Here is a 12,160-nt window from a genome sequence, read left to right on the forward strand (position 1 = left end):
CATTTCTTTGACATCAATCTATGTCATTTAATTCTGTTTGTACGTAATCGGGTACAAACTGATAGATATAGATTGAGTAATCTTTCAATCATAATCATATCATATCTCAATCTAAAGAAAATGATGGTAATTTCATTACGAAAGCCATAGAAATGTACTCCCATTTCTATTCAGAAATATACAAATTCTATAGTAAACTTCTGATTCCTATCTTTCTGTCCTCTTCTGTTAGCAATTCAGACATATCAGTACAATTTCTGCCAACATTTCGGTACAAATTCTGCCATAACTGATTTAATCTGTCTATATCATAACTATCTGTTCGAATATCATACATTCACAATCACTTGAATGAAAACTGAACTCACTACTGTGCATTTCTGACACTATCTGTGCTTTCAGATTCGAACTATCCTGTATAAACAATCAGTTAATAATATAAAATAAAAAAGAAATACCTACCTGGTATTCGGCTCTGATTGTAGATATCAATTCTGTTATACAATTCTGAAACATTCTGATATCATAACACAACCAGTCTACTACAAAACACAAAATCACATATCTGTTTCTCTGACCGATACCCTGCTCTGATTATCGAAATACTGCTCTGACCATTCTGATCACGTTTCTGAACTGCTGAAATTATAGAATTCATTTCTGATACAAGCTGGACTGTATATACCCTCAACAGTTCAGAAAATCTGTATCAATACTGATTCAGAATAACAATAATCTATACTAATCTAGTAAATATATAGGATTGTAAATTCTAACAATACTATCGATTTTGACAAATCAATCAGATCTTCATGCCATTCTGATCCACTGCTATATATCATCTGCAAATATAATATGCTCCCCAAACAATACAATTTGTATAAAATACTGATCTAGAAGCAATCATTCTCGAGCAGTTCAAAACACAATCATATCAGATAATCTGTCAACTCATAGAATATCAGTCTCTGACAATTCTGACATTTCTGATTTCCTGATTTTTCTGATATTGGTATCTGATCAATCACTGATCACAATATCAACTATCTCAAATTCAATCAGTATACTAACATCAGATATCATCTATTCTGAATACAATTTGTTTCAAACAAAATACATATCTGAACAATTTCTGTATACAATAATTATAGTTATCAGAATATTCAATACAATCTTCAGATATTCTCTTCAATCAATCAAATGCTAGAAGTATATCAAAATCTTACAGATATAACAAGCATAAAATCATCAGAACATCTCTGAATATACTGAAACATACCAAAGAGAAACACTAAATCAGATGTAACTCGTGGTTAGTACTCTTCTACTGATTTTACAATTCACTCTGTATCATTCTGGTCATTCCATATCATTCTGTACTGAATTCTAACATACAATCAATGTCCGATCTCTATTCAATTCTGAACTCTATCTTTCTGATATAGCACACAAATCTGAAATCTTATCTAGGCAAACATCAGCCAACTCATACATCATTGACATATCTGTCAATGTTAGGCTCGATTTCAGTAGGTCTACTGAATATATAGGGATGCAATCTGCTCCTTTCTGTATTAATCGAGTCATTTACAATACAGACATCAAATGAATTCTAAATTTAGGATCCTTATCGTGGTATCTCCACTGATCAGTCATCTCTGATCCGACTTTTACCAATTCTGGAAAATTCTACAATATATCTGTACTTGTTTATCCTATACATATCAATAATGCGTTCAAATCAGAAAACACAAGTATGTCATAATCTATCTCTATTTCAGTCTCATCTTACTGTAGTATACAATATATACAGAAATCTCTGATATCAACACTTCCTCAACAAGCAAGGACATCAATACTACAGTACATATGTGGGGACCCGGACGCTAATCAAGTTCTTAATCATAAATGAGACTAATTAATCAATTGAAAACAGGGTCTAAATTTTTTTTTTTTTTTTTAAAATGCGGAACGTATTGAAATCAAACCATATATACATATCAGTATATATATAAAATACCAGTCCTGTATTTCAACATTTATTCAAACTAGGGTTTAAAACTAAAGTCAAGTATTTAACCCTACATCTAGTCCAAGTCCGGTGCCACCACTCTAATCACGATCTAGCTCTTCATCTCCTCGACCCTGAACCTGTCCCACCTGTTGTCAAGTACACATACAGACAAGACAACAGCCGGATAAACCGGTGAGAATATACTCCCAGTATAAATCAATGAAACATGCAACCATATAAACAATATAAAGCATGTAATCAGGTAACATGAATATGTATCATAATCCGAAACATAAACAATACTCGTAGCTACATCATTTAAGACTAGACTCAACCCTAGTCTAGGGATCCCGGTTTCCAGATGTGGTATTCCTATATCGAATTCTGTAAAGGAGGGAACCATAATCTCTATTACTCGATATAACCAGTGCCCCGGTATTCCTATATCGAATTGCGTAATAGAAGAATTCCAACCCCTTTACTCGATATAACCAAATATGGTGTTCCTATATCGAATTCCGTAATGGATTCCATTACTCGATATAACCATACATCCAGTGTCCTGACCTATCCGTCATGGACTGTAGCTCTATCGCTAGCATCCTATCTTGTGACATCGTGCAATGTGCCGTGGCGATACCACCACTATCCGGCACGGTGTGTCACAAGACAGTTCGACTAATACCTGTCATCTAAATATCAAGAGCACAAGTATATTAATCAAATAAATGCAAATATCAATGCAATAAATAAAGTATGTGATTTAGGGAAACCCAAGTCCAAGCCGACTCAAGTCCATCTCTCAATACCACATTGACTTATACCTTTCTTTGCAGTCTCGGTTTCCCGCTCAGTCAAAGTCCTGACCTCAAGGCCTGTCTGGTACTGACAATATCAACAGTCTCATATCAATATACCAGTCAATTCCATAATAATCTGATCAATCTGGATTTAATTCAAAATCAACGGTATAACGGTACAATTCCAATATCCCCGTCTATACCAATTCACTAGATAATAGTTACAATCTATAACCCATATCCAATACAATCTCTAATCAATCCCTAATCCAAATCTGTCCGGTATCAACTGATTATAATCAGAAAATCATAACAATTCCATAATCAGTCTATTTCTTAATCTGACTTCGATTCTATGATGTCTACTATGTCAAGAACAACATATATGAGTTCTATTCAATTCTGACAATAGCATAATTTCAAAGCATGTCAAAACGTAGCAAAACTTACGTCAAGGTGTAGCCTACGTCGATAGGAACTCGGTACCGAAGTCGGAATCAAAATCAAACGGACGGATTGATCGCACGAATGAATTCTTGAATCAAGAAGCAAAGTTTTCCCCTGATTTCCCTTTTCTTTCCCCGGAAGAAATGCATGTGTATATATATATATATACAACTTCCGCATGCACAAGGGCAAATGGCTCATCCTTGGCCAACCACGTCTCTCGCTCGGGCGGACATAAGTTTCCGCCCGGGCGAGTAACTCTCGGCCCTCGCAATTCAAGCAGTCTCGCTCGGGCGAGCACAAACTTCCGCCCGAGCGAGTAACTCTCGGCCCTCTTTCAGAATTCCGTCTCGCTCGAGCGGACAAAAACTTCCGCCCGGGCGAGACACTTTCGGCCCACCTCTTGGCTCTTCCTATTTCTTGGTCCGGGTTATAATCGTGTCCACTAATAATTAATAATCTCAGATTAACATGATACAAAATCTTGGGCATTACATTTCTCCCCCCCTAAGATACGATTTCGTCCTCGAAATCACGAGCATTTCATTCGTATCAATAAGGAGTATATACAAACACTGTATAATAAATTTACATCAGTGAAATAATGCTGGGAATTCCTGTCTCATATCTGATTCAGTCTCCCACGTGGCTTCTTCAACCCCATGACGAGTCCATTGTACTTTCACAAGAGGAATCGTCTTTGTTCTGAGCTGTTTTTCTTTACGATCGATAATCCGGATCGGTTTCTCGACATAACTCAATGTCTCATTCAGCTCAGTCTCGTCTGGTCGAATCACGTGAGAATCATCAGGGAGATATTTCCGCAGCATCGATACATGAAAGACATCATGTATCTCAGATAATGAAGGCGGCAAAGCAAGTCGATAGGCACGATCTCCTATCTTTTCGAGAATCTCATAAGGACCTACATATCGTGGAGACAATTTCCCTTTCTTGCCAAATCTGCTAACACCTCTGAAAGGAGAAATCTTCAGGAATACTCGGTCTCCAGCCTCAAATACCAACGGTCGTCGTCTGATGTTGGCATACTTGGCTTGTCTGTCCTGAGCTGCCTTCATTTTCTTCTGAATCAATTTCACTTTCTCGGTCATATCTCTGATCATCTCAGGTCCAGTCTCAGGAACTTCAGAGATATCATCCCAATACTGAGGGGATCGACATTTCTTTCCGTACAACGCTTCGAATGGTGCCATCTCAATACTCGTCTGATAGCTGTTGTTGTACGAAAACTCACAAAGAGGCAATGCATCTTGCCAAGTAGTGCTAAAATCTAGCACCACTGCTCTCAGCATATCTTCCAGGGTCTGGATAGTTCGCTCTGACTGTCCATCGGTCTGTGGAGGATATGCGGTGCTCAAATGTAACTTCGTACCAAGAGCTTGCTGTAAACTCTGCCAGAAGTGCGAAGTAAATCGAGGATCACGATCTGAAACAATCGACTTCGGCACTCCGTGCAATCTAACCACTTCCTTGACATAAATATCAGCCATCTGATCATATCGGTACGTCATCTTGTATGGAATAAAACATGCTGATTTGGTCAATCGATCAATCACGACCCAAATCGCATCACAACCTCGGGAGGATCTCGGCAACTGTGTCACAAAATCCATGGAAATGTGATCCCATTTCCATTCAGGAATGGACAAACTCTGTAACAATCCTCCTGGTTTCTTTCTTTCAGCTTTCACCTGTTGGCAATTCAGACACTTGGCTACAAATTCGGTCACATCAGATTTCATTTGTTTCCACCAATACTGTGTCTTTAAATCATTATACATTTTTCTGCCACCAGGATGAATACTGAATCGACTGTTGTGCGCTTCTGACAATATCTGTCGTCTCAAATCTGAAACATTCGGCACAACCAGGCGATTATTCACATACAAGACGTTATCACGTACCTGATACTCTGATCGATGTCCTGCTCTAACCATCGATACTGATTTCTGTACATTCTGATCACCTCGCTGAGCTGCCTTAATTCTCATAATCAGCTCTGGTTCTACTTGCACCGTATAAAGTCTTAACGGTCCATAATCTGTTTTAAATTCTAATCCAGACAAACAGCAGTCTTCTATCAAATTCGATACACCAATCGTCGATAAGGATAGTGCACATACCTTTCGACTCAGTGCATCAGCTGCTGCATTGGACTTCCCTGGATAATACTTGATTTCACAATCGAAATCTTTCAATAAATCCAGCCATCTTCGCTGTCTCATATTCAATTCTGATTGCGAAAACAGATATTTCAAGCTTTTATGATCAGAATAAATTTCGAATTTCTCACCGTACAGATAATGTCGCCATATCTTCAATGCAAAGACTATGGCTGCCAATTCAAGATCATGAATTGGGTAACGAGTCTCATGTGGTTTCAATTGTCTAGAGACATAGGCAATGACATGCCCTTGCTGCATCAAAACACAACTTAATCCTCGGTGAGATGCATCACAATAAACAACAAATCCACCAGTGCCTGAAGGAATCGTCAACACAGGCGCACTGGTCAGTCTCTTTTTCAACTCAAGAAAACTGGATTCACAGTCTTCTGTCCACACGAATGGAACATTCTTCTGAGTTAATTGTGTAATTGGTTTGGCAATACGCGAAAAATCTTTAATGAATCGACGATAATATCCTGCCAAACCCATAAAACTGCGAATTTCCGGCACAGATGTAGGTCTCGGCCAAGAAATCACTGCCTCAACCTTACTAGGATCAACTGATATACCGTCTCCCGATATAATGTGACCCAAAAACACAACCTGTTTCAGCCAAAACTCGCATTTCGACAGTTTCGCATACAACTTCTCAGTTCTCAGAATTCTCAACACCGTCCTCAGATGATTAGCATGCTCAATCATATTCTTTGAATAAATCAATATATCATCAATGAATATGATCGCAAAATCATCTAAGTATTTCTGAAAGACGCGGTTCATCAATCCCATAAATACCGCTGGTGCATTCGTCAAACCAAAAGGCATGACAATAAACTCATAATGTCCATACCTCGTTCTGAATGCTGTCTTTGAGATATCAGAGTCCCTGACTCTCAGTTGATGGTATCCAGATCTCAAGTCGATCTTGGAATACACAGATGAACCTTGCAACTGATCAAACAGATCATCAATACGAGGCAAGGGGTATTTATTCTTTACCGTTGCCTTTTTCAGTTGCCTATAGTCGATACAAAGTCTCATCGACCCGTCTTTCTTTCTCACGAACAGTACTGGAGCACCCCAAGGAGATACACTCGGTCTGATATATCCTTTGGCCAGTAAATCCTCCAACTGTTCTTTCAATTCTTTCAACTCGATCGGTGCCATCCTGTAAGGAGCTCTCGAAATCGGAACTGTTCCTGGCATTAGCTCAATGCTGAAGTCTATCTCTCGAATCGGAGGCAATCCCGGAATCTCATCTGGAAAGACATCAGCAAACTCGCACACCACTGGCAAATCTGCCAATGCTGGGCTCGTTTTCAGTAAGTCAACTGAATATATCAGGAATCCATCCGCTCCCTTCTGCAATAATCGAGTCATATTCATTGCAGATATTAAAGGAATTCTCGCTCGAGAACCCTTACCATAAAATTTTCCACTCCTTAGCCATCTCAGGTCTGAATCGAACAATCTTGTGGAAACAATCGACTGTAGCTCGGTACTTGGTCAACATGTCGATGCCGACAATGCAATCAAAATCAGATAAACCAAGAACCATACAGTCTAAATCAATCGTATGCCCATCGTACTGCAGTATACACGATTTCACAGATTTCACCGATATCAACCCTGTTCCTAACGGCGACGTGACAGATACTACAGTAGCTAAGGACTCAACAGGCAATGAATGCATTAAAGCAAATCGCTCAGACATAAAAGTATGTGATGCACCAGTATCAATCAGTACGTACAGGATAACCAGAAATAAAACAGTTACCTGCAACTACATCATCAGGTGCATCCTGTGCCTGCTCCTCGGTCAAAGCAAAAACTCTGGCCTGCTGTCTCGGAGGCTGGCTCACGATCTGGCCCCCTCCTGGCCTCTGCTGTGACAGAGTAGACGGTGCTGGCTGAAAAGTGTGCACGGCAGACGGTCTTCTACCTGTCTGAGCCGCTGATCCAGATGACTCAGCAGCCTGTGATCCCTGGGCACTCCTCTGGGGACACACTCGAGCAAAGTGTCCTTGCTGTCTACAGATACGACAGCTGCCAACTACTCCTCGGCACTGATCTGTGGAATGCCTCCCTCCACAAGTACCACAGTATGGTCCTGCATAGCTCTGGATCTGACCGGTCTGTCTAGAGCCACTCGAACTGGACGAGGTAGTCCCTGATTTCTTGAATTGCTTCCCTCTAGCCTTCAAGAAATCCTTCTTTCCGCTACCGCTGCTGCCACCTTCAAATCTAGGAGGTGGTTGCTGTCCCGGTGCTGGAAGCACAAACGAAGCCTCTTTCTGCCTCATCAGGCCTGCCTCGGCTCCCTTGGCTCTATTCAGGGCATCGGTGAAATTGTTGGGCCTCCCAGTATTCACCAGCGTAAAAATCTCAGGATTTAGGCCATTTATGAACTGGTCTGCTACGGCCTCATCATGTTCAGCTACGTGGGGAGCAAATCGGAGCAATGTCGAAAACTTAGCCACATAATCCTCAATGTTCAACTGGCCTTGTTTCAGGTTTGCAAACTCGGCTCCCTTGTCCTTCCTATAAGAAACTGGAAAGAACCGTAGATAAAATTCAGTCTTAAACACATTCCAGGTAATTGCCGTACCTCGCTGTTCCAATGCCCTTTTTGTCGTAATCCACCAGTGTTTAGCAATGTCATGCAACTGGTGTATTATCAGTTTCGCCCTCTTTTCCTCCGTATACTCCAAAGAGTCAAACAGTGATTCAATGTCGTCCAACCAACTTTCACAATCCACGGAGTTCTCCGTTCCTTTCAAAGTCGGTGGATGAAATGACTGAAACCGTTTCAGCAATTTCTCCATTGCTGTAGGTGTCACATCCATGGGAGGATTCGAGGTACTCCCCTGTTCTGGCATTCTCCTCGGAGGCATATCTGAATTCAAAAGGATTAGCAATCCCAACCATAATCCTGTTTCAAGCCTCCCCGGATCATCTTACAGCGGATCCATTCCAATAATACACAATACCCAGATAAGTCAGGTAACATGTATTAAAGCGGTAAACATGCTAGCAATCAAAAGCAAGGAAAGAAAATCTCATTCTACCCCGCTCACTAGCTCCTATCTCAATCTCAAGGATCTATCGCTCTGATACCACCTGTTGTGGGGACCCGGACGCTAATCAAGTTCTTAATCATAAATGAGACTAATTAATCAATTGAAAACAGGGTCTAAATTTTTTTTTTTTTTTTTTAAAATGCGGAACGTAGTGAAATCAAACCATATATACATATCAGTATATATATAAAATACCAGTCCTGTATTTCAACATTTATTCAAACTAGGGTTTAAAACTAAAGTCAAGTATTTAACCCTACATCTAGTCCAAGTCCGGTGCCACCACTCTAATCACGATCTAGCTCTTCATCTCCTCGACCCTGAACCTGTCCCACCTGTTGTCAAGTACACATACAGACAAGACAACAGCCGGATAAACCGGTGAGAATATACTCCCAGTATAAATCAATGAAACATGCAACCATATAAACAATATAAAGCATGTAATCAGGTAACATGAATATGTATCATAATCCGAAACATAAACAATACTCGTAGCTACATCATTTAAGACTAGACTCAATCCTAATCTAGGGATCCCGGTTTCCAGATGTGGTATTCCTATATCGAATTCCGTAAAGGAGGGAACCATAATCTCTATTACTCGATATAACCAGTGCCCCGGTATTCCTATATCGAATTCCGTAATAGAAGAATTCCAACCCCTTTACTCGATATAACCAAATATGGTGTTCCTATATCGAATTCCGTAATGGATTCCATTACTCGATATAACCATACATCCAGTGTCCTGACCTATCCGTCATGGACTGTAGCTCTATCGCTAGCATCCTATCTTGTGACATCGTGCAATGTGCCGTGGCGATACCACCACTATCCGGCACGGTGTGTCACAAGACATTTCGACTAATACCTGTCATCTAAATATCAAGAGCACAAGTATATTAATCAAATAAATGCAAATATCAATGCAATAAATAAAGTATGTGATTTAGGGAAACCCAAGTCCAAGCCGACTCAAGTCCATCTCTCAATACCACATTGACTTATACCTTTCTTTGCAGTCTCGGTTTCCCGCTCAGTCAAAGTCCTGACCTCAAGGCCTGTCTGGTACTGACAATATCAACAGTCTCATATCAATATACCAGTCAATTCCATAATAATCTGATCAATCTGGATTTAATTCAAAATCAACGGTATAACGGTACAATTCCAATATCCCCGTCTATACCAATTCACTAGATAATAGTTACAATCTATAACCCATATCCAATACAATCTCTAATCAATCCCTAATCCAAATCTGTCCGGTATCAACTGATTATAATCAGAAAGTCATAACAATTCCATAATCAGTCTATTTCTTAATCTGACTTCGATTCTATGATGTCTACTATGTCAAGAACAACATATATGAGTTCCATTCAATTCTGACAATAGCATAATTTCAAAGCATGTCAAAACGTAGCAAAACTTACGTCAAAGTGTAGCCTACGTCGATAGGAACTCGGTACCGAAGTCGGAATCAAAATCAAACGGACGGATTGATCGCACGATTGAATTCTTGAATCAAGAAGCAAAGTTTTCCCCTGATTTCCCTTTTCTTTCCCCGGAAGAAATGCATGTGTATATATATATATATACAACTTCCGCATGCACAAGGGCAAATGGCTCATCCTTGGCCAACCACGTCTCTCGCTCGGGCGGACATAAGTTTCCGCCCGGGCGAGTAACTCTCGGCCCTCGCAATTCAAGCAGTCTCGCTCGGGCGAGCACAAACTTCCGCCCGAGCGAGTAACTCTCGGCCCTCTTTCAGAATTCCGTCTCGCTCGAGCGGACAAAAACTTCCGCCCGGGCGAGACACTTTCGGCCCACCTCTTGGCTCTTCCTATTTCTTGGTCCGGGTTATAATCGTGTCCACTAATAATTAATAATCTCAGATTAACATGATACAAAATCTTGGGCATTACAACATACAAACCCAATAGATACAGCATATTTCCATGCAACTTAGTCAAAGATATTGTTAACAATTGCATTAGTATATTTCAATACATATGCAATAGAATCATAAAGAATAGTACCTATTGTAAATTCTGGATCTGTGGTTTCAAGTGAACTCTGTTCCCTACGATCTTCGGGAACGCTTCTGGGGACAGACTTTAGCAAAGTGTCCCGGCTGTCCACAAATATTGCATCTACCAGTCACTCCCTGGCATTGCTCGGTGAAATGTCTCCCTCCGCAACTCCTGCAATACACTCCAGTATAGCTCGGACTAGAACTACTGGAACTCGAGGAACCACTTCCTAACTTCTTGAATGGCTTCTTCTGAGCCTTCAGCAAATCTTGCTTCCCACTCGTACTGCCGTGATCATATCGAAGAGGGGATTGCTGTGCCTGAAGTGGCTTCACACACAACCTTGTCAATTGTCTAATCAGACTCGCCTCAGCTCTCTTTGCTCTACTCAGGATGTCAACAAAATGGTAAGGTCGTTGCAAATTCATAAATGCAACTACCTCCGAATTCAGTCCTCTGATGAACTGATTCACTACAACTTCATCATTTCCAGCTATCTGAGGGGCAAAACGCAGTAGAATCGAGAATTTAGCAGCATATTGGTCAATATTCAGCTGCCCTTGGCTCAAATTCTCAAACTCTGCTTTCTTGTCCTCTCGGTACGAGACTGGGAAAAATCTTCGATAAAATCCAGTTCTGAATATTTCCCACGAAATCACTGTACCTCTCTGTTCCCACATTCTTTGACTGGTAATCCACCAACTTCTGGCGGCTTCTCGTAACTGACAAGGCACCATTTTAACCCTCTGTTCATCTGTACAATCAAGCAAATCAAACAAGATTTCTATATCATCAAACCAGTTCTGACAATCTTCAGATGTCTCAGTACCACTCAGAATCGGCGGCTGTAATAACTCAAACTCTTTCATCTTTTCTTCTAACTGAGCTTCTGATACATCCATCTGTTCAGACGAAGTGCTACCCCTTTCTGGAAATCTCCGAGGCGGTATATCTAAATATCAAACAGATTAGTACCCAATCTATACAGTCTGTCTCAGCCCTCCTCTGATCATATACCTCTGATCCAGACTCAGTTCTGATTCAGGCTTGGTAATTACATGCTGTAATCAACTCAGATAACAAACGACATGTAATAGGAAAAGCAATAAATCATGCTAGCACACACAATGTTATTCAACATTGAAACAAATCTCATGCTAGCAATCATATGCAAGGAAGACAATTCAATCTACCCCGCTCATTCTCTACTATCTCATTCTAAAAGATCTATCAATTCTGACTATCTCAATCTAAAGGATCTATCGCTCTGATACTACCTGTTGTGGGGACCCGGGCTCTAACTCAATTATTTTGGGATTTATTGGATCTTTGCTCGAAAATGTGGGTCAAAATTTTGCTTTTAACATGAACTCAAATGTATAATTAAAGCATAACATGTCTCTATAGTAATTAAACAACATAATGTACATACAAGTCTGTCTAGTACAATCATACGCTAGTGTTTAAATGCCAACTACAAATATCAGTAGTACAACTCTAATAAGCAAACACTAGAAATCTTCAACGCCCGAGATCTCCACGCTATCCTCAACCTCTCATCTAGCTCGAGACCCAGATCCTGCCCCACCTG

Source organism: Primulina eburnea, chromosome 9, assembly GCF_022965805.1.
Source record: "Primulina eburnea isolate SZY01 chromosome 9, ASM2296580v1, whole genome shotgun sequence".
NCBI lineage: Eukaryota > Viridiplantae > Streptophyta > Magnoliopsida > Lamiales > Gesneriaceae > Primulina > Primulina eburnea.